The following is a 20,378-nucleotide window of genomic DNA, read 5'->3' as shown; positions in this document are numbered from 1 at the left end:
TTGAAGATGTTTTTTTCTCATCCAAGAAGCTTCTTCAGAGCTAAAGAGGCTTGAATGAGAACTGAAATGTCTTTAAAATGAAGTCCAGTTTCCCCTTGAAGAAAACACCGTAGGGCACCATAAGTGTGTCAGAGTCTCCTGGGTACAGCTTCTATTACTTGTTTCAGTAGAAACTGAGTTCATGAGGAGCCCAGCTCTTTCTGGGGAGTAGCAGCCTATTTAAAGCTTTTGACACTGTTTTAACTTTATTGATTTCTAAATCAATAGCCATTCCATCTTGGTTGAGTCTTGGCATTGTTCTCCAAATCCAGATCTTTTTCAGACATCAAATCCAGATCCTTTCAAGACATCAAATCAAAATTTCCATCACAGCTTTCATGTGCAAGAATATATAAAATTTGGTATTGTGCGGATATTGATGATGCCATTTCTCAAATCAAGTGACCTCACATCGGCTTGATGTAATATTTAAGAAGAGTGAGGTACAATAAATTATGGCCCTCTTCCCCTTCCTCATGTTCTTCCATATCATCCTGCCATACCCTATTTACTGTTCACTCAGAAATGAGCATGAAAATGATTCATTTGAATCCAAACTCTCAAAGACAAACCAGAAGGATACCCTGGGAAATTATATTATGAGTCTTCGGAGAGGGGCGGCATACAAATCCAAATAATAAATATTAAAAATCATTAACAGAACAAGTAGAGTTGTGCTTTCCCAATCTCACTCCTACCTCTAAGCTTTGATGGAAACAACCAGTGCACTTTTCATCCTATACTCAGATATAGTTAAAAAGATTCTGTATTTGCAGCCCTATCACTTTGTCTACTACCTTTGCCCAAAACGGAAGCCTAGAAACTAGATGATAGCAGTTCAATATTGTTGGATTCATTCCATAGCATTCCAGGCATTATTTCTAACACTTTATTGCTCAGAGCCCTTCCAAGAAATCAGGGTAAACCCTATAGTTTATGGGAAAGAGCAGCAATCCAGGACCTCAGTCACCTATCTATTCCAGGCATTATTCCCATAGCATTCCAGGCATTATTTCTAACACTTTACCACTCAGAGCCCTTCCAAGAAATCAGGGTAAACCCTATAGTTTATGGGAAAGAGCAGCAATCAGGACCTCAGTCACCCATCTATTCCAGGCTTGAAATAATATGTTTGATTGATTGATTGATTGATTGATTGATTGATCGATCGATCGATCGATCGATCGATCAATTAATTGATCGGGTGGTTGGTCAAGCGATTGATTTATATGCCACCCATCTTCGAGGACTCAGAGTGGTTTACAACATATAAAATAAACAATGTGAACATCCTAATCGAATTAAATTAAAACTAGTTAATCTAAAAACCCCAATAATATAAAAATAAATCATTACCATTCATACAACAAACATACATTACATTTGTTGCCCAAGTGGCTAGAGTCTAATAGTCCCAAGCATAGTTCTTTCTAAGCTGAGCAGTGAGCAATCGCTCACTTAAAAATCATCATCAACTCAGAGTTTTCCAAACCTGCCCAGAAGCCGAGAGGGAAAGAGTGAGAGGGAAGGAGAGAGAGAGGAAGAGAGGAAGAGAGAGAAACAGATAGAAAAAAGAGAGGAAGGAAAAGAGAAAGAAAAAGAATGGGAGTAAGGAAGAGACAAAGAAAATCAAAATCTAGTTTGAAACTAGCTCAACTATATTAAGTGGCATTTTGATATTGATAGAGTTGCCCTATTATGAGCTCACTGTTATAGACACACAGTACAGTATTTTATTTTGAAATTCTCTGAGGCAAAACAGGGTGGGTTATTTGTTTGTTTGTTTGTTTGTTTGTTTGTTTATTTATTTATTTATTATTTCTGTGCCGCCCAGTCCCGAAGGCACTGCCGCTCAGACACTATACTTTTCCGCCCACCCCCCAAAAAAATTAGAGGGAACACTGGTCCCAAGCCTGGCGGCCTAGATGAATCTTAAGACTCTTGCAGAAGGCGAAGAGGGTGGGGGCAGTGTGAATCTATGGGGGGAGCTGAGAAGGCCCTTCCCCTAGGCCCTTCCAAGTGACATTGTCTGTTAGAACACCCACTAGATTCTCAGGGGCAAACTAACCTCTGGAACCCACCAATCATCCAAAGTAGGCATATTTAAAAGGCCTTTCTCTTCGTGGATGAATAACACCAGGAAAACGTCACTATTTCTCCATGTGGAATACTCCACACTATTCTACACGTGCATACACAAAAAACCTCTAGCAAGTTGCAGGGCCTAATGAATATACAAACACCTACCTATCCATACATCAAACTAAAAAACCAAAGAGGCAAACAAAAAAGTAGATATCTTCAAATACTAAAAAATGACTATCAAACTTCAAAAATGACAAAGAACAGTCCTTGCTATTTCCAACCACACAAGCTGACATCATCTTACATATTACAGAATTGCCAATAAAATATGTATTCCATACTTCCGTGTTCAATTTGCTACAGCTTATTTTTCAACTAGGACTCATTCTTGTCTAGTCCCTTCAAAATGACTTGCCCTTTAATCCTCTACCTACACTACTTGCTTTCTCACTGTACATTTCTTTCTACTCATTTGCCATTATGAGTGAACGAGTATAACTAGTTTCTTTTTAGCTGAATGGTTTTAATTCGTGGGGTTTTATATTAGATTTTAGATTGGGTTTCTTATATACTGTATTTTTGTATTGGTTTTATTATGTAAGCCTCCCTAAATGCACTGGACAAGGGCAGCCTAGAAATCCAAATAAATAAATAAGTAAGTAAGTAAGTAAGTAAGTAAGTAAGTAAGTAAGTAAGTAAGTAAGTAAGTAAGTAAGTAAGTAAGTAAGTAAGTAAATAAATGCAATTATCCCTAAAGAATTCAAAATTCCTTAACTACACTAAACCATCAATATCATTATTTAAAATTCTCTAACTACAATGAGACACCAATGCCACACTCAAGTATACGCAGTGAAGGGACGCAAATTTTTTACTACCACACTATGGGCATGGCTTATTTTGTGGGTGTGGCTTGATGGTCATGTGACCGGGTGGGAGTGGCTTGATGGTCATGTGACCAAGGGTGGCTTAAAGGTCATGTGACTGGCTTAAAGGTGGCTAACTTGACGTCACTCACGTCAAGGTTTTGGGTTAGGGTGCCTGGCCTCTCCTCACCTCAAAGAGATACAAGATATTTACTATTACTGAACAACCAAAATATACTATTTAATCCTATATGTGCCATATGTGTACATATATATTATACACAAGCACTCAAAAATATACATTATCTACTATATGTAAGCTCTATTTTTGCTACTCCCACTGCGTTCCATCCCATGTGGGCAGCAACTCATGACTGAATATATGCACATAAAGATTGAGGTTAGTAGAGAAGTCACACTAGTTCTCTTCGATGAATTCTCAGATAAGACACAGCTGGCATAATAAATACATTCTTTATGTCAAGAAGGAACTCAAAGCAGAGAAAGGGCCATTTTAAAAGTCCAAATGGGATTATAAACTGTACCAAAAGAAAGGATACAGCAAAAGGAAAAATGTAAGCAGGCTCCAAGACTGGACCACTCTGACCACCTCTTGGAAAACTGTTCTGAGGAGAAAAACATTAGAATTTCCACCCACCACCCACCCCCAAAAATGAAAAGGCCTGTGGAATTGACTAGACTCCTGCCTGTAGATCTGTTTCTCTGCCATCAGGAGGAAAAATTTCCATTATATATCAGACTGAATTCCTTTTTGTGCAGCTGGATTTTTATGTAAAAGTGCCTTGGCTCTCTTGGAGACTATCACCAGGTAGGACAACACTTTTATCAGATTTTGGGGGTGGGGAAATAGTCAGGGATTGCCTGAGGGTAACCAATACTGGCAAAGATTTAACAGGAAATTCATAACAAGAGTAAGAGAAATAGACTAGAGATTAATTCTCCAGTTTATTCAACTCAGCTTAATATTTTTCAAGGAACTCTGCCAAATGTTACAGGGAAAGTTCACAATCAGGTCAGGATTGCAGCATTCATCCAAAGCTATTAATTCCCAGCATCTGGAAGACAGAATTGAAAAGGACCAGCATCAGGAGGTCAAAAGCAACACGCACCTGATATATTGCTGCCTGATAGAATTTTATCTTATTATCTGTTTACTGTAACTGGATTATAGTGTGATTCAAAGAAAAAACAAGACAGTCCAGCTGCCTCCTGAAAAAGCAGCTTTGGGACAACTATGATTTAGATTAATGAAAATCTCCATAGGCTTTTAGCTATTCACTTTGGGGTGAACATCCTTCAAATGTGGGGGTACGAATGGATTTCCAGAAAAATTGCAGACTACAGGAACCATTTGTACTTCAATTTGAGAAACAAACAACACAGACTCATCCTCAACAGCCTGCACCTATCTTCAACACTGAGGGGAGACAGGGCAGAAAATATCCTGTAGCCAAGAAGGCTCCAAAACCATTTGCACTATTCAGGTGATCCTGAGGGCACAGATACTCTTCCAAGTGGCATCAGTGACTCTCTCAAAAAATGCAAATGACCAGCTGTCTGCAAGGAATATAAATCCTTCCATTTCACACCATCCAGTCAGAGCTGAAAAAGCTTCTTGTATGAGAAGCAAAATGTCTTCAAAGAAAAAACAAGAAAGGCCAATCGCCTCCTGAAAAAAGCACCTTTGGGACAACCATGACCGAGAATTTCCAGAGAAATTGCGATGGGAGGGGAATCTACTACAGTTACCCATCCTGCTTTCTTTCTCAACCCAACTTCATCATTGCCTAACCTCAAGTTAAGTTGTTTCAAATCATAGTCCCCCACAATAGTCCCCCACAAACAGGAAGAGGGAGATTGTGATCCCCTTATATAGAGCGCTGGTGAGACCACATTTGGAATACTGTGTTCAGTTCTGGAGACCTCACCTACAAAAAGATATTGACAAAATTGAACGGGTACAAAGACGGGCTACAAGAATGGTGGAAGGTCTTAAGCATAAAACGTATCAGGAAAGACTTAATGAACTCAATCTGTATAGTCTGGAGGACAGAAGGAAAAGGGGGGACATGATCGAAACATTTAAATATGTTAAAGGGTTAAATAAGGTTCAGGAGGGAAGTGTTTTTAATAGGAAAGTGAACACAAGAACAAGGGGACACAATCTGAAGTTAGTTGGGGGAAAGATCAAAAGCAACGTGAGAAAATATTATTTCATTGAAAGAGTAGTAGATCCTTGGAACAAACTTCCAGCAGAGGTGGTTGGTAAATCCACAGTAACTGAATTTAAACATGACTGGAATAAACATATATCCATTGTAAGATAAAATACAGGAAATAGTATAAGAGCAGACTAGATGGACCATGAGGTCTTTTTCTACCGTCAGTCTTCTATGTTTCTATAGTCTTGTTTTTCCATGTAAACTGACCAAAATCAGCAGAAGCATAATTTTCTCCAACTTTGATAACCAAAGTTTGGTGACCTTCTATCAGACAAACCTGACATGGCTGGCTTCCTATATCTTAAGATTTCCACCAGCAGGTCTTGAGGACATAGTTCAGAAGAAAGCTTATATTCATAGAAGTTTCATAATGTATGCGCAGCCTCATTGTTACTTTCAACAGACATGGAATAAGCACACGGACCACAGAAGTGGGATTTATGAGTCACTTTATTGATTCGAACCTGGACCTGCAGAGGAAACCAAAGGGGCGGGAACATCCATTCCAAACATTCCTGGGCAACTATGGGCAAGGCTCCATTGCTGAGCAAGGGAAGGGGTGCCCTTGACTTTGAACTTGACCTTGAACTTGACCTTCCCTTGCTCTCTGCCACGCCCAAGGCATGTGGGAAGGCTCAACCCCAGCTTGTCGTCTGTTGGCCTGCGTTGGTGAGCCCCAACGGCATTTCACCTCCATAACCCAGGCCTGTACAGCTTAGAGATCATGAAGAGAGGCAGCCTATCACCTTCTAAAAGATGCCCAATGGAGATCATGCAGTTGCTGTTTGCCCCGACGATTCCTTTAAAAAGAGGTCGGGGAGTGACAAGCTGCCTCCTTTTATGTTGGGACTCACTGTCCCGTCCTCTGGTCCGTCATGCCCCGTGCTAGGCGCAGGGCATGCTGAGGTGACCACGTGCTTTTTACGCATGACCACCTCACGTCCATGCCTCTGGCAGCGGTGGCCGAGTGCTTCCGGCCCTACCACAAATGCTGGCCCGCCTCAAACGGTGTACTGGTCCCATGTTTTAATAGAAGTGTTGATCAATTGTATTATTATTTACATCACCTTCCCATTAAAGAGCTCAATGAAATACCCAACAAACACCACACAGTCCTACAATTTATTTAATTAAAAATTTTCAGTAAAAATAGAAACAAATCTAGAAGTACAGTATAGCTGTCAAACCATATTTAGAATAATTTGACAGAATTATTATTATCAGATGAAAATATATTTCTAGTTGTTGTTTATCATATGTGAGGAATTTTCTAATTTGAAATTCAAATGTTTAGAAGATTTTAGGCTTAATCGTCACTGAATAGGATGACTCTCTATTTTTGAGAAACTATTGGACAAATATCCCTTATTTGGTTCTATGTCATTTTGTGATTTATGGGCAACTAATACTTTGTTGTAAGATTGGGACTATATGATCATACCTATAACTTTGTTTCTGTATTCTGCATCAATTGCAACTTCTGAACAATTCATTAACGGTAGTTTTATTAAGAAGCACTGCAAAACCCAGTGAGGAACTATGAATATGAATAAAAGTTATTGTACTTTGGAAATAGTTATGGTAAGACAATTAGATAAAGATGGACATACTGTATAGTGAAACTTATTAAACGCTACAGCAATCAGAATCTATAACCTGAAGAACAGTGGCAGAAAGCCTACAAATCTAACATTCATGCAATAAAAATTATTCAGTTGCAGTACAGTGATTGTCCGCCAACAGATTTGCCACAGTGTTTATAGGAAACAGTTTTTCCCCTCTGGAAAAAGGAACAAGGGTGATCCTAGCTATATGGCACTCCTATACAAGGGTTGGTTCCAAATTACTTCACTGCTGGTTAATTCTCTCCTGTGCCATGTTGGCGCACCTCATAGTAAACCCCCCCCAAAAAAAAAAACTGAAAGAAGATGGTGACCAGATGCAGTGCCAGAACTTCGCTTCTTCACATGCTTAGAAGGAAAATAAAAATATTTTTTTAAAAAAGATGGTGGTGCTCACGGTCCGGCAATGACAATCCAGTTCAGTGACATCATTGTGACATCACCAGTGGGTCACTATCAGGAACAACCTACCCCTGCTTTTATACCAGTAGAGCAGGAATACCCAGATTAAGTCAACTCATCAAGTCAGACCAGGTAAGAAAACAGATTCTGCAAAATATACTGGAAACTATTATTTATTGATATATGCAAACATATCATCATCATCTGCCCATGAAGGTGCAGAGACCAATCTGGATCAACAAATGCCAATTTTGCATGACCAAACAGCATCTGAATCATGTTTGCATTTTGACTGATATGGCTAATTGATATTGATATAAGCAGTAGCAACACAATTCTGAAATCCTGACAGCACTTTCTCTTTCCTTTTATTCAAAAGAGACTCAAGGTGAGTACAAGTGCACTACAAGTGAGTACGAGTGCAAGTGCACTAGAGTGCCTTCTGTCCCCTGTGCTATTGCTCTCCTATATCTCCTATACCTTTCTTCTATTCCTATATCTCTTCTTCTATTCTTTCATTGATATGTGGGAGGTCTCACCATCTAACCCCTGCAAGGGGATAGAAATGGGCGAGACCCAAAGGCAGGTTCCCCCCAATTGCTCAGAACGAACTAAAGGCACCATGAGCCCTTGGAGAGAACCTGCCAATCATCCCCAAAGATGCCCAACGGAGAACATGCAGTTGCTAAACACCACCCAATTTTCACCCCTAACCTGCCAACCCAATGACCAAAGGTAAGCCAATTAAACTAATCGGGGAGCGAAGCCATCCATCCATCACCACAGTGTGGAATAGGCAAAAAAATGGTCTCAGAAAATACCGAGACCACCAAAAATTCCTATTCGGCCCCCTAAGGGCGACCCACAGTAGCACACTGAAAGATGGAGAGGGCAGGCGGGTGTTCGCCTGCTCGTCATTGGGGCGAAAAGGAAGCCCCAAGCCTGTGCAGCCTCTTTTATAAGGATGGCAGGCTCCACCCCCCGACGACATCATCAGACTGGGCCGATGCCCGAAATGGCCGGGAGCTCGTGAAATCTCACAAGATCCCGACCTCCAAAATGGCGGCTACACCGGGAGCCTTGTCTCCCTGGCCCTGCCGCAAATCCGGGCCGCGGATGAGTTACTGGCCACGCATTCTATTATTTCTTAGATATATTTTACTGAGTATCTCCTCTATAACCTTCATCATGTATTTTACTATGTGTATGTAGATATATACCCACTAAAACCCTCATTGTGTATTGGACTAACTAACTAACTAACTAACTAACTAACTAACTAACTAACTAACTAACTAACTAACTAACTAAATAAATAAATAAATAAATAAATAAATAAATAAATAAATAAATAAATAAATAAATATATCATTTAAGTTTCATTCTTCTTTCTTTCCAGGCATAATTCCTTTTTTTAAACTAACTGCCACATTCTTTCTCCAAGGATATCTCGGTAATTCCCTGTAGAATCTTTGCCTGGTGTCTAAGATTTTGAGTTCAGGACATGAGTACTATGTCCAAATGGCTGCCATGCTGGCATGGACGGTCTCAAAAGGTCCATTTAGCAGAAGACAAATTGCGGCTGCTTCTTAAAAAGCCTCTGTTTAACCTCCGCCTAGCTGTTCTGAGTTATTTATACCACTTCAGTTTGCCTCTCTTTTGGGGGGAGGGGCAAGCAAAGAGCTGATTTTTAAAAGAAATTTATTGGGGCCTTTGTGGGGACTGACATATTAATAAATAAGATTTCTGAGGCTGATGTTTTGTATTTCAGTCATGAAGAGAGGCATCTGCTGAAGTTTGGATAATAAAGCATTTTCAACAAGCCTACCAGTGTCAGAATTGAAATCAATCCCATTTACTCTGAAATTAAGAGATGGGGAAAATATTTTCATTCCTAATTACAGATGGGAAAAATTGGAGGACATCACTATATTGTCTCATTTTTTTCATCTGGAAATAATAAAATGGTTCCATATTGCCTATAATCCCTTTGCCTCCCCCAATAGTTTATATATTTAAAAAAAAACTTTCCTAAAACTTCATGTGATTGATTCAGTTGGGTGAAGTCATAAATAGCACACCCACTGCTTTCTTCCATAATAGAATTTATGATGGAAAGGGTGATGAATCTTAAATAAGAGACATCAGCTCAGTCAAACAAGATTGTATTTTAAGAGGGAGGTTTCTTGAGGATAATAAACTGTTCTATGCTATTTCAGACAACATTAAATCTTCTGGGAAACAAATGTGAAGGAAGTTGTTTTCTTGCAGAAAATAAGTTATTGACTTTTCTTCTCTTTTATTCTAAACAACATCATATAGACTTGCACATAGATTCCTTTTTTTTCTTTATAGCAACTGCTATCCGGGCCTTCTCTGGGTCCCGTCAACTAAACAATGTCGGTTGGCAGGCCCCAGGGGAAGAGCCTTCTCTGTGGCGGCACCGGCCCTCTGGAACCAACTCCCCCCCGGAGATTAGAACTGCCCCTACTCTTCCTGCCTTCCGTAAACTCCTTAAAACCCATCTTTGCCGTCAGGCATGGGGGAACTGAAACATCTCCCCCTGGGCATGTTTAATTTATATATGGTATGCTTGTGTGTATGTCTGTTAGTATATGGGGTCTTTTTTAAATCTTTAAATATTTTAAATTTGTCAGATTATTTATGATTTGTTCCACGTGTTGTGAGCCGCCCCGAGTCTTCGGAGACGGGCGGCATACAAATCTAAGTAATAAATAAATAAATAAAATCTGCATTTTTTAGAACACAACAGCTTCACAGCAAAAACAAAAACCTGAGGCTGTATGAAAGAAACAATAATAGGAACCCTGTTTTCTAACAATTGTCGAGAATGCTGCAGTTTTATATGTTGCAGAAAGTTCATGGGCAAAGAAAGATAACTGCAGTTATCTTTCAATTATCTCTCAAAATGCCCACTTTCTTTGCAATGCAAATTGGTGGGGAAGATACGTCGAACCAGGGGTGGGCTGGGGCGGGGATGCAGTGGGATAGTAAAAATGGAGCTCCACCCCAGAGCACCCAATTTGCATTTAAAAATGTTGAAAGAAAATTCAGGGCATCCTGCATAAGCCACGTCCACAGTGTGGTAGTAAAATTTTTGTTAGTCCTTCACTGCATAGAACCCACTCCTGACCATACCAGTTAGAAATTTGAAAATTATTGGTAAGCAATTAATTGGCTATAATTCCCTTGTGCTGCCTCTTTTGTTGGATCTTTAATTTTCAGGTAGATTTTGCCAGATGTTAAAAATCTTCTATTTCATCTCCTTGAAACAAGCTGTTATACTGCATAGAAATGAGTGGGTGTAGACCGGTCACATTTTGACCAAAAATCATGCATTTTACCTTCACCTGTTATTGATCAATTGTTGAGTTCCTTTGCAATTTTTTCTACCATGTTTGCTGTTATTAGAAGTTATTTCATTTCAGCTTCTTTTTTTATTCTTATCTACCTCTTTTATAAGCTGCATTCATGTTGTATTTCTTTGGGTTGTCTCACAGCTATACCCAGAATTACAAAGGTTTATTCTTTGTCAGGTACTGATTGGTTCACTATAGTCTCTCCAGTGATGAATTGGTAGAAATATTTGTATTTTGACTGAAATTGGATATTTCTTCTATAGTGTGCAATTTGAGCTTCAAATCTGTCACTTTTTTTGGCTATTCCTGTTATCTGTTGCTTTATTATTTCCAATGCTTCTTTGATCTTCCTTGTTTCTAGGTGATATTTCTTGATCAAGTATTCTTATTCTTTCCCTTCTTTCCCTTCAGGTATTCTTTCATCAACTTCTTGTCTTTCAACTTGTAGTTTGCTTGCATCTGACTTAACATGCTGATCTTATTTTCCATTTCATCGGTGCATTGGTTGGCTTTTTTCTTCTTTATTGATTTTGCATTCCAATATTCAAAGAAAGAAAGATAACTGCAGTTATCTTATCTTGGCATACAAATCCAATTAATAAATAAATTCAGTTATAACTGAAACTGTTATGTGCATTAGTTGGTTTGTTTTTATATTTTATATTACAGTATTATTATCTTTTAGTATTGGTGTTAGCTGTTTCTTTGAAACAAACTTCAATGCAGGCAGTCTTATTCCGTGGTTTTTGAACTGTTCTAGATACTCAGCTTTGTTCCAGTTCATTTTTTTAGCTAGAGAGCTTTGTTCCTTCTGAGGGATGATGACGAGTCAATATCTATGCTGGCTCCCTCTACTGCTGACTGTTTCTAGTTTGCCTCTACAGTTTGAACTGGAAAAGCTTCAATTTCTTTGCCCTGGGTTGACCTTTGCAGTTCTTTGCATTCCGATTCTGTAAATACTTTATTTCATACGGTAAATTGACATTGATCTGCTAGCCTTCGTTCTGTTACTTCTGACACTGAATGTTAGAATCATACGACTGGAAGGGACTTTAGAGATTTTTAAATCCAGAGTTCCCCAACCTTTCTTGATTTGTGCACTGGCGGGGTGGGTGGGAGAGAAGTTCATTCCGTGAGAACAGAAGGCAAGTGTGCATGCATGCAGCTCCAGTTGTGTGAGTAGCATGCACATGTGCCCACTGCTCACACAAATGAAACACCTGTGTATGCATTTGCTTGCTGCTCATGCATGTTGGGAGGTGCATGCATGTACTCAGCCACAATTTCATCGGCCCTGTTGCAAACTTCTCACTGGCCACTCCTGGGCTGCCACCCAGAGGTTGTGGACCCTTGTTCTAATACAGGAGTAGGAACAGTTGGCTCTTCTATGACTTGTGGACTTCAACTCCCAGAATTCCTGAGCCAATCATGCTAGCTGTGGAATTCTGGGAGTTGAAGTCCACCTGTCATAAAAGAGCCAACTTTGCCTACCCCTCGCTACCCAAAGCAGGAGTCCTTATGAATGTACAGGCTTTTCTTTAAAAACTCCAGTGATGGAGCACCCACAATTCCAAGAATTTCTCCTGCATCAAACTAGCTAGAAAGTCACAATAAGTATTAATTTGCTTAATGATACTATTCAACCTTTTTCAGCAGAAATCTTAAGGCCCACTTATATAATACAGACATTAAGTCATCAATGATATAATTTAAAATTCCAGTCTACTTTTTTTTAAACCTGCAAACAAAGATGGTACTTAAGTCTTATTCTCATAGTGTGTCTATTCGGACAAGTTAGAAAACCATGGTTTGCTGCTAAATATAATTGCAAGTTTGGGAGTATAAAGGAAATGAGGACAGAAGATGAATGGTGCATAAGCTTAGGCTCTTTCTGATAACATTCATGTAATCCTGTTTTCTCCATATACCTTTCTTGTAATTTAGTGACTATATCTCTTTCAATCTTTTGATTATTAAGCAGAATGGTTGCTAAGTGAACACAGGAATGAGAGATGGAAGCTTCAAGAATCACTGATTGCTACAATCTGATTTGGATAAAGTTCCCTCATACAATGTCCTGTGCCTGACATTTTTGTTTTTGAAATTGTAAAGTTCTCCAGGTATTTTCCATATACATGCAGTGGTAATATTCTGACCATAAGGAAAAATACTTGATTTCTATCCTCTCTATCCCAGACGTAATCTGGGGATACAAGGTAGTTCTGGCTTCTACCTTGGTAGTCACTGGGGTAGTTAATATTAACACCACCTCCTATCTTCCAGTGAAATGCCTTTATATAATGTCTTCATCTTTAACTTTCATTAAGTGTGAGTCAGTGTGGTCTGCTGATTATCTATTTCTAGAACGAGTGTAAGAGAAATGTAATATGAAAGAAAGACAGAAAGAAAGAAAGAAAGAAAGAAAGAAAGAAAGGAGGACAATTCTTCACTTTCATTTGAATTAGAAATGAATTATATTACACTGATCAACACAAAAAAATCATCAGCAATAGTAATATGTCTGTTTTATGGCGTTTGATGAGTTGATTTCATAAATATGCTAAGTTTTGCTCTATCACATAAAGTGTCTGATATAGAAGCATTTTTATTGTTAAATTATTTCTGATATGTAGATTACTGGTTTCTTAATGTCGCCAGTATATTTCCTATAACTTGTAATAATGATGCTGCTCCATGGAAACTATTCCTGCTACAGAAAAACTATATACATTTTTGAAATCAGAACAAAAAAATGATTTAGAAAACTACAAGGTCAACTGCGATGATTGCAAAAAAAATATTTTTTGTAGACCTATGTTATAATTTCAATATACAGTGATTATTAATAAGGAAAATAAGTATGTCAGCAAGACTCCACTTACAACAAACTTATTTTGACTCAGAAAAATCATATATACATGAAATAAAAGCATTTATTCTATCTCCCTTGGTTTCCTTTTAAAGTCTACGCATAGTTTCCTGTGTGTAGGATGAGGCAGCTTCATGTGTTAAACTTTTCTATCCAAAAGAAATGGTTTCCCATCTCCATTATTTAATGGACATGTGGTAGGAAAATGAATCTTCTCAATTTCACAAAATAATGGTATTTGCTCATTGGTTCTTTGTCATTTGTATCAATGTCCACTCAAGTCAAACTTTAAGTTGACTTTCAATTGACTTTATTTTCAAACTCATCTTCAGTTCAATATTTCAAGGGAAAGAAAAAAGAACAGAAAGGCAAAACAAACATAATTTTAATTCATCTTCAAATTCATCCAGAAAAAAAGAGGCAAAAGAGTTAATCCAAAGAAGTAAAAAAAACGATTTGGCAATATATGCTTAGTCCAAACAAGTTTAACAACCAGATCAACTATATCTGAGAATCTGGAAAGAGAGTCTGGAAGATGTTCTGGTATCCCTTATCCTTCATAATTTTTGAGAAATTATAGAGGATAAAACGAGTGCCAGAAAATTGGAGAAGGACAAATTGCTGTTAACAGTTTCAAGAATTGTGAAAATATGACTTGGTAACTACAGACCGGTCAGCTTGACTTTAGCACTGGTCAAAACTCTGAAATAGATTATAAAATAATTTATAAACGTTTAGAAAATAATGTATTGTTTGGCAGGATACTCCAAGGGTTTATCAAGAATAAAGCATGCCAAACCAAATTGATCTCCTTTTTTGATAGAATAATCAGTTTAGTTAACCACAAAAATGCTGTGCAAATAGCGTACCTTTTTTAAGTGAAATATTAGCAAAATATTTTTCAAAGCTTCCCATGACATTCTGTTAGAAACAAAATGGCAACTTGTGGGCTTAACTATGATATCATTAGAAGGACACAAAATTCTTTGAACAAATAGAATCAGTGAATATATATGAATGAGTAAATCTAGTGAAATAAGTGCTGAGTGACTAGACTACAGTCTAGGACTAGGTCTTTACTGTTTAATTAACCCATAAATGATTTGCATTACAGGTTTTCAAATTTTATACTGTAGAATCAAAATTCAGGTGGACCTTGATGACCTGGAGCAATTTCTGATTTATTTCCAGGTTCAATTCAAGGTGTTGATTACCTTTAAATCTATTTTTGGCATGAGATCAAATTATCCGAGTAACCATTTCCCACAATGAAATTGGCTGGTCCCACTTGCTCCAGTAGGAGGTGTATGCTGTAGACCTAATTGGAATTTCAATCCAGGAGAAAAACCAACCAACCAACCAACCAACCAACCAAATAACCAAATAACCAACCAACCAAACAAACAAACAAACAAACAAACAAACAAATAAATAAATTAGTGTCTCCAGGGGAGAGCAACCAATATTTAAAAAGTATCCAAAATATGTGTAGGGATCTGTTGGAGTTGTTGGGTATGTTTAGATATGGATTTGAAAAAGAAAATACGTAAAATAGGATAACATAACTATCTTCCAATAACTGAAAGGTTATTATGAAGAAGACAAAATCTACAAATTTTCAGACTATAAGATTTTATACAATACATATGGTTTATTTTCAAACTTAATCTTACAGTTTCTAGAAGCATACTTCTCTAATAATAAACACAAGATGGAATCGCAGTCCAAGCAGTTAGCCACAATCAAAAGCCAGCAGCAAAGATCACCCAGTGCTCTGAGAAAAGCATACAATACAGACACCTATAACCTTCACAAAGTGCAACACAATCCTCTTTTTCCTGTAGTTCAAATTCCATCCTATACATTCCTTCCCACAAGCTATTGAACCCTGAGCAATATTTTAGCAAGCATTATTCATTCTTTTATGGAATGCCTATTTTTAGATTCCAATTTATATTTTTTATAGCTATTTTCAGAGAAAGGTCAATGGTAGTAGAGCAGTCTTGGTTTGATAAATTGTAATAATCCACATTTGTAAGGACAACTTGCTAATACTGAAAGTTATATTTTCATATACTGTATTAGTGATTGGTGTATCCGTAAAATAAGAATTAAAGGAAAAGAAACACATTTGTAAATTTCAAATAACGTTTCCTAAGATGTAATTTCAGAGGAAGCCATCAACACTAGATATCATTTTAGCTTCTCTAGTCTCTAGGCTTCCTGAAAAATCCAACAATTCCCCCTATTGTTCACATTTGAGAACAAAAATAAGATATGATTTTCCTGATTTCTCCCTCCCTCCCCATTCCTTTTTCCACTGCCTACAATAGTTTATTGGCTCTTCTCCATCACCTTTGTGCTCTCACAGAACCCCTTTGTAGATTGACACCTACAAATTTCCAAAATATGGCATATAATTTGAAACTGTAGGCAAATAGCAAATTATCTCCATATATAATAAAATTGATTGGTGAATTTAATCTGGTTTATATTCTGCTCCTGAGAGTCAATTTGATATAGTGGTTAAGGAATCAGACTAGAAACCAGAGGCTATTATTTCTCATCCTGCCTTAGGCACAAAACCAGTTGGACTAGTCATTTTCTCTCAGCCCTAGGAAAGATGCAATGCACCACTTCAGGTGCATGAACACAAGTAGTGGTCCAATGCAAGGTCCAATGATCCTAGATTTGGATGCACATGGAGGAACATGGTCACACGTTTAACTTCCAAGAGACCGAAGTTGTTACCCAAGATAAAACAAAAGGAGGATGCCTCTTGAAAGAAGCCTGGTTCTTTAACAACAACTTTATTAACAGACATATTGTCATACTACCGGCATACCAGGCATTAAGACACCAAGAAGGATTTAAGGGAGACCAATCACTGTAGAGGAATAGAGATCAAGGATCTCCATAGAGCCTTCTCAGGGGGGGGGGGGTGTTCTGGAATCAGCTCCCCCGCCCCGGAGATTCGTACTGCCCCCACCCTCCTCGCCTTTCATAAGGGTCTTAAGACTCATTTATATCATCAGGCTTGGACTGATTAGATCTTGGCCCCTGGCCAACAAATGTTCGTGTGATCGTTGTACGAATGGGTGTGATTGATTTTAATATTTGGGATTTTAGATAGCTATTTAATTTTTAATTTAATTGGATTAATGCTATTGTAATTTACTGTTTTTATGTGTTGTAAGCTGCCCCGAGTCTTCTGTTCCTTTCTCCTTGGCTTTTACCTAGATGTTCTTCAAAGATGTTAGGAAATAATACAACTCTGGTTTTCCAGCTGAAGCACAGAAATGTTTGCTCAGTTTTCCATTCTGCACTTCTCCTTTAAAAAGAATGGTATCATTTTTTACTCCATCTAGAGGAAAAGAGTTGGAAGAATCTGCCATTTAATAGGAAGAGCCTCTCTCCAAATGTTTATTAAAATACAGCTATGTGGCAAAAAGACTGGTAGGATGGTGGCAGAATTGTAAATTATGATATAGTTTATAATACTAAAAAATAGAGAAGTTAAAAGATTATTAAACTTCTTAGTTACAAAAAGAACAGATCAGAAGGCATAGTATAAACAACAGAGTGGGACCAAGAAGTGGATAAAAATAATTGAGATAATAATTAAAATTAAATCAACTGAGTTTATTTATTTTGGCTAGGCTGTAATAAGTATAATTTTACATCTCAATCTTGTAATTCTGCAACAACTATTGAAATGATTCTCAGCCTACCAAATATCTATTCACAATTTTGGAAGGGGATACTGGAATGAAAGATTGGCCTTTTATTGTACTGATAGATGTAAAGCTACGTTAAGGGCAGTCAAATGCAGAATAGTTAGTCAAGTGGGTAAAATGAGGACTCAGATTGTTGGGAACAATATGCTGACTCTGTAAACTGCTTAGAGAGGACTATAAAAGCACTGTGAAGTAGTATATAAGTCTAAGTGATATTGCTTTTGCTATTTTGCTTTACAAAATCCTTATATTATTCTATCTTCATAATAATGCCATACCTATGGTTATACCTATGGTTAGCAATGGATCTTTCATGACAATACTGGTGCATGCAGACCAGAGCCAAATAATATTTAACAGATATTTCCTAGTTAGATTGGCGGGTTCAGCTTTAATACTCTGGAGAAAGAATCTACCTAGTGTTAAAGCATTATTTAGGATAATAATTACTTTCTTTTATAAATACTCTGTAACCCTTGTAACCAGTGAAGGGCTACCAAAATTTTTACTACCACACTGTGGGCATGGCTTATGCAGGATGCCCTGCATTTTCTTTCAACATCTGTCTCACACTTAATGAAAGTTAAAGATGAAGACTTTATGTAAAGGCATTTCACTGGAAGATACCGTGTTTCCCCGAAAGTAAGACAGTGTCTTACTTTCTTTTTATTCCCAAAAGCCCCACTATGTCTTACTTTCGGGGTATGTCTTATATTGGAAAAAAATTGTCGAATTTTTTGTTTTAACCATAAAATTAACATTTAGACGCGGTGACGTATGGAGGGGGGGCGGCGCAGAAGTGGGCAGGAGGCGGCGCTCATTAAGATCAGAGGGAGGTGGCAGACGCGGCGACGTATGGAGAGGGGGACGGCGCAGGCGTGGGCAGGAGGCGGCGCTCATTTGGATCAGACGGAGGCGGCAGACGCAGTGACGTATGGAGGGGGGCGGGGCGGAAGTGGGCAGGAGGCGGCGCGCAGTTAGATGAGAGGGAGGTGGCAATACCCCCGTGTTTCCCCGAAAGTAAGACATATGTCTTACTTTCGGGGTACGGCTTATATTAGCCGACCCCCCTGAAACCCCCGATACGTCTTACAATCGGGGGTGTCTTACTATCGGGGAAACAGGGTAGGAGGTGGTGTTAATATTAACTACCCCAGTGACTACCAAGGTAGAAGCCAGAACTATCTTGTATCCCCAGATAACTACTGGGATAGAGAGGATAGAACTCAATTATTTTTCCTTATGGTCAGAATATTACCACTGCATGTATATGGAGCCCTTCATTCCTCCACTCAAAATAGAATACCCTACGAGACTAGACTTTCAATCCTGGGCCTAGAAAGCCTAGAACTAAGACGCCTTAAACAAGATCTAAGTATTGCCCACAAGATCATATGCTGCAACGTCCTGCCTGTCGGCAACTACTTCACCTACAACCACAACAACACGAGAGCACACAACAGATTTAAACTTAATATTAACCGCTCCAAACTTGACTGTAAAAAATATGACTTCAGTAACCAAGTTGTCGAAGTGTGGAACTCATTACCGGACTCCATAGTGTCATCCCCAAACCCCCAACACTTTACCCTTAGATTATCTACGGCTGACCTATCCAAATTCCTAAGAGGTCAGTAAGGGGTGAGTACAAGTGCACTAGAGTGCCTTCCGTCCCCTGTCCTATTGCTCTCCTATATCTCCTATACCTTTCTTCTATTCCTATATCTCTTCTTCTATTCTTTCATTGATATGTTCTATTACTATATCTTCTTTTCTATTCTTTCATAGATATATTTTACTATGAGTATCTCCTCTATAACCTTCATCATGTGTTTTACTGTGTGTGTGTGTGTATGTCACATGGTTGTTGTTTTTTTGCTGAATTTGAAAATTAAGGGAGACTAGGATAGATCTATTTCGGCCTTATTTTGGCCTCATCAGCTAGCCATACCCCACTGGGACTTGAACCTGCAACCTTTGCGTTGTAAGGCAGATAATTATCCTCTAGGCTACAGTATCCAATCCCTTCAGCTCTGCATCAGGGAAGGGTTACATATTTTTGTGTTGAATCACCCTGGTGTATTGAAGGAACATCACAGCTCCTTATTTGCCTCTCGGCCCAACCCAGGGCCATTTCCAAGGCAGTTAATTTTATTGATAGCCGACAATTCTATCCGTATGTGTCACATGTTGTGTTTTTGTTTGGTTTATTTTGCTGAATTTGAAAATTAAGGGAGACTAGGATAGATCTATTTCGGCCTTATTTTGGCTTCATCAGCTAGCCATACCCCCTGGGACTTGAACCTGCAACCTTTGGAGTTCCATTTTTGCTACCCTACTGTGTTCCCCCTCATCCGGGCAGCAACCCACCCCTGCTTGTAACTTGCATGATATTCTCAGTTCTCTGTTCTTGAATTATTTGCTTGTCATTCTCCCTAGCTAGGAAGTCTCATAATTATGCAACTTAAGGAATTATGTGATATTAACTCCATAGTATATTATATTTCTATCAGGTAAAGCTCTGAGAAAGCTCTCTTCAGTGTCCTCTTCTCCATGATCTCTTTTGTCATAGCGGTACCTAGATTGCCATTATTCTTGGCTTCCCCTGACACATAATCAAACTTACCGTATTATTCAGATTATCTCACTATGTAAAGTGAAAAGAACCAATAACCTACCCCTCATTCTCACTAGATAGTGTATTCAATAGCATCAGCAGAATCTGCAAGGATTTTTAAAAAAGGTACATAAAATGGAATTGGAGCATCAAAAAATGTTTAAAAATGTACCAATGGAAAATGTGTTATTTGGAAAATATTGGTCTCTTGCTAAGGAAGATCTTTTAAACTTACACAGATGAATTCAAATTTGTCCTTCCTCTTTCCACTTGCCCCGATTCTCTGTTCTTCACAGAATAAAGAAAGACATTTTAAAACAGAACTGATGCCCTGGAAACAAAACCATAAACAAAATTCTTGATAGAGACCAAACTATGGGCAAAAGCCAAATGGAAATTATTCATCAAGGAACAAGAAAATTCTTGACAGTACTTCTTATTTAACAGTTTTCTGGCTGAAACCCTAAAACTTGGGTTGCATTATTCAAGGCTAACATTTAACTAGACTAGAAACCTAC

This window comes from Erythrolamprus reginae, chromosome 4 (assembly GCF_031021105.1).
Source record: "Erythrolamprus reginae isolate rEryReg1 chromosome 4, rEryReg1.hap1, whole genome shotgun sequence".
NCBI classification, from domain to species: Eukaryota; Metazoa; Chordata; class Lepidosauria; order Squamata; family Dipsadidae; genus Erythrolamprus; species Erythrolamprus reginae.
The sequence above is the reverse complement of the archived record's forward strand: the minus strand, read 5'-3'. Positions refer to the sequence as shown.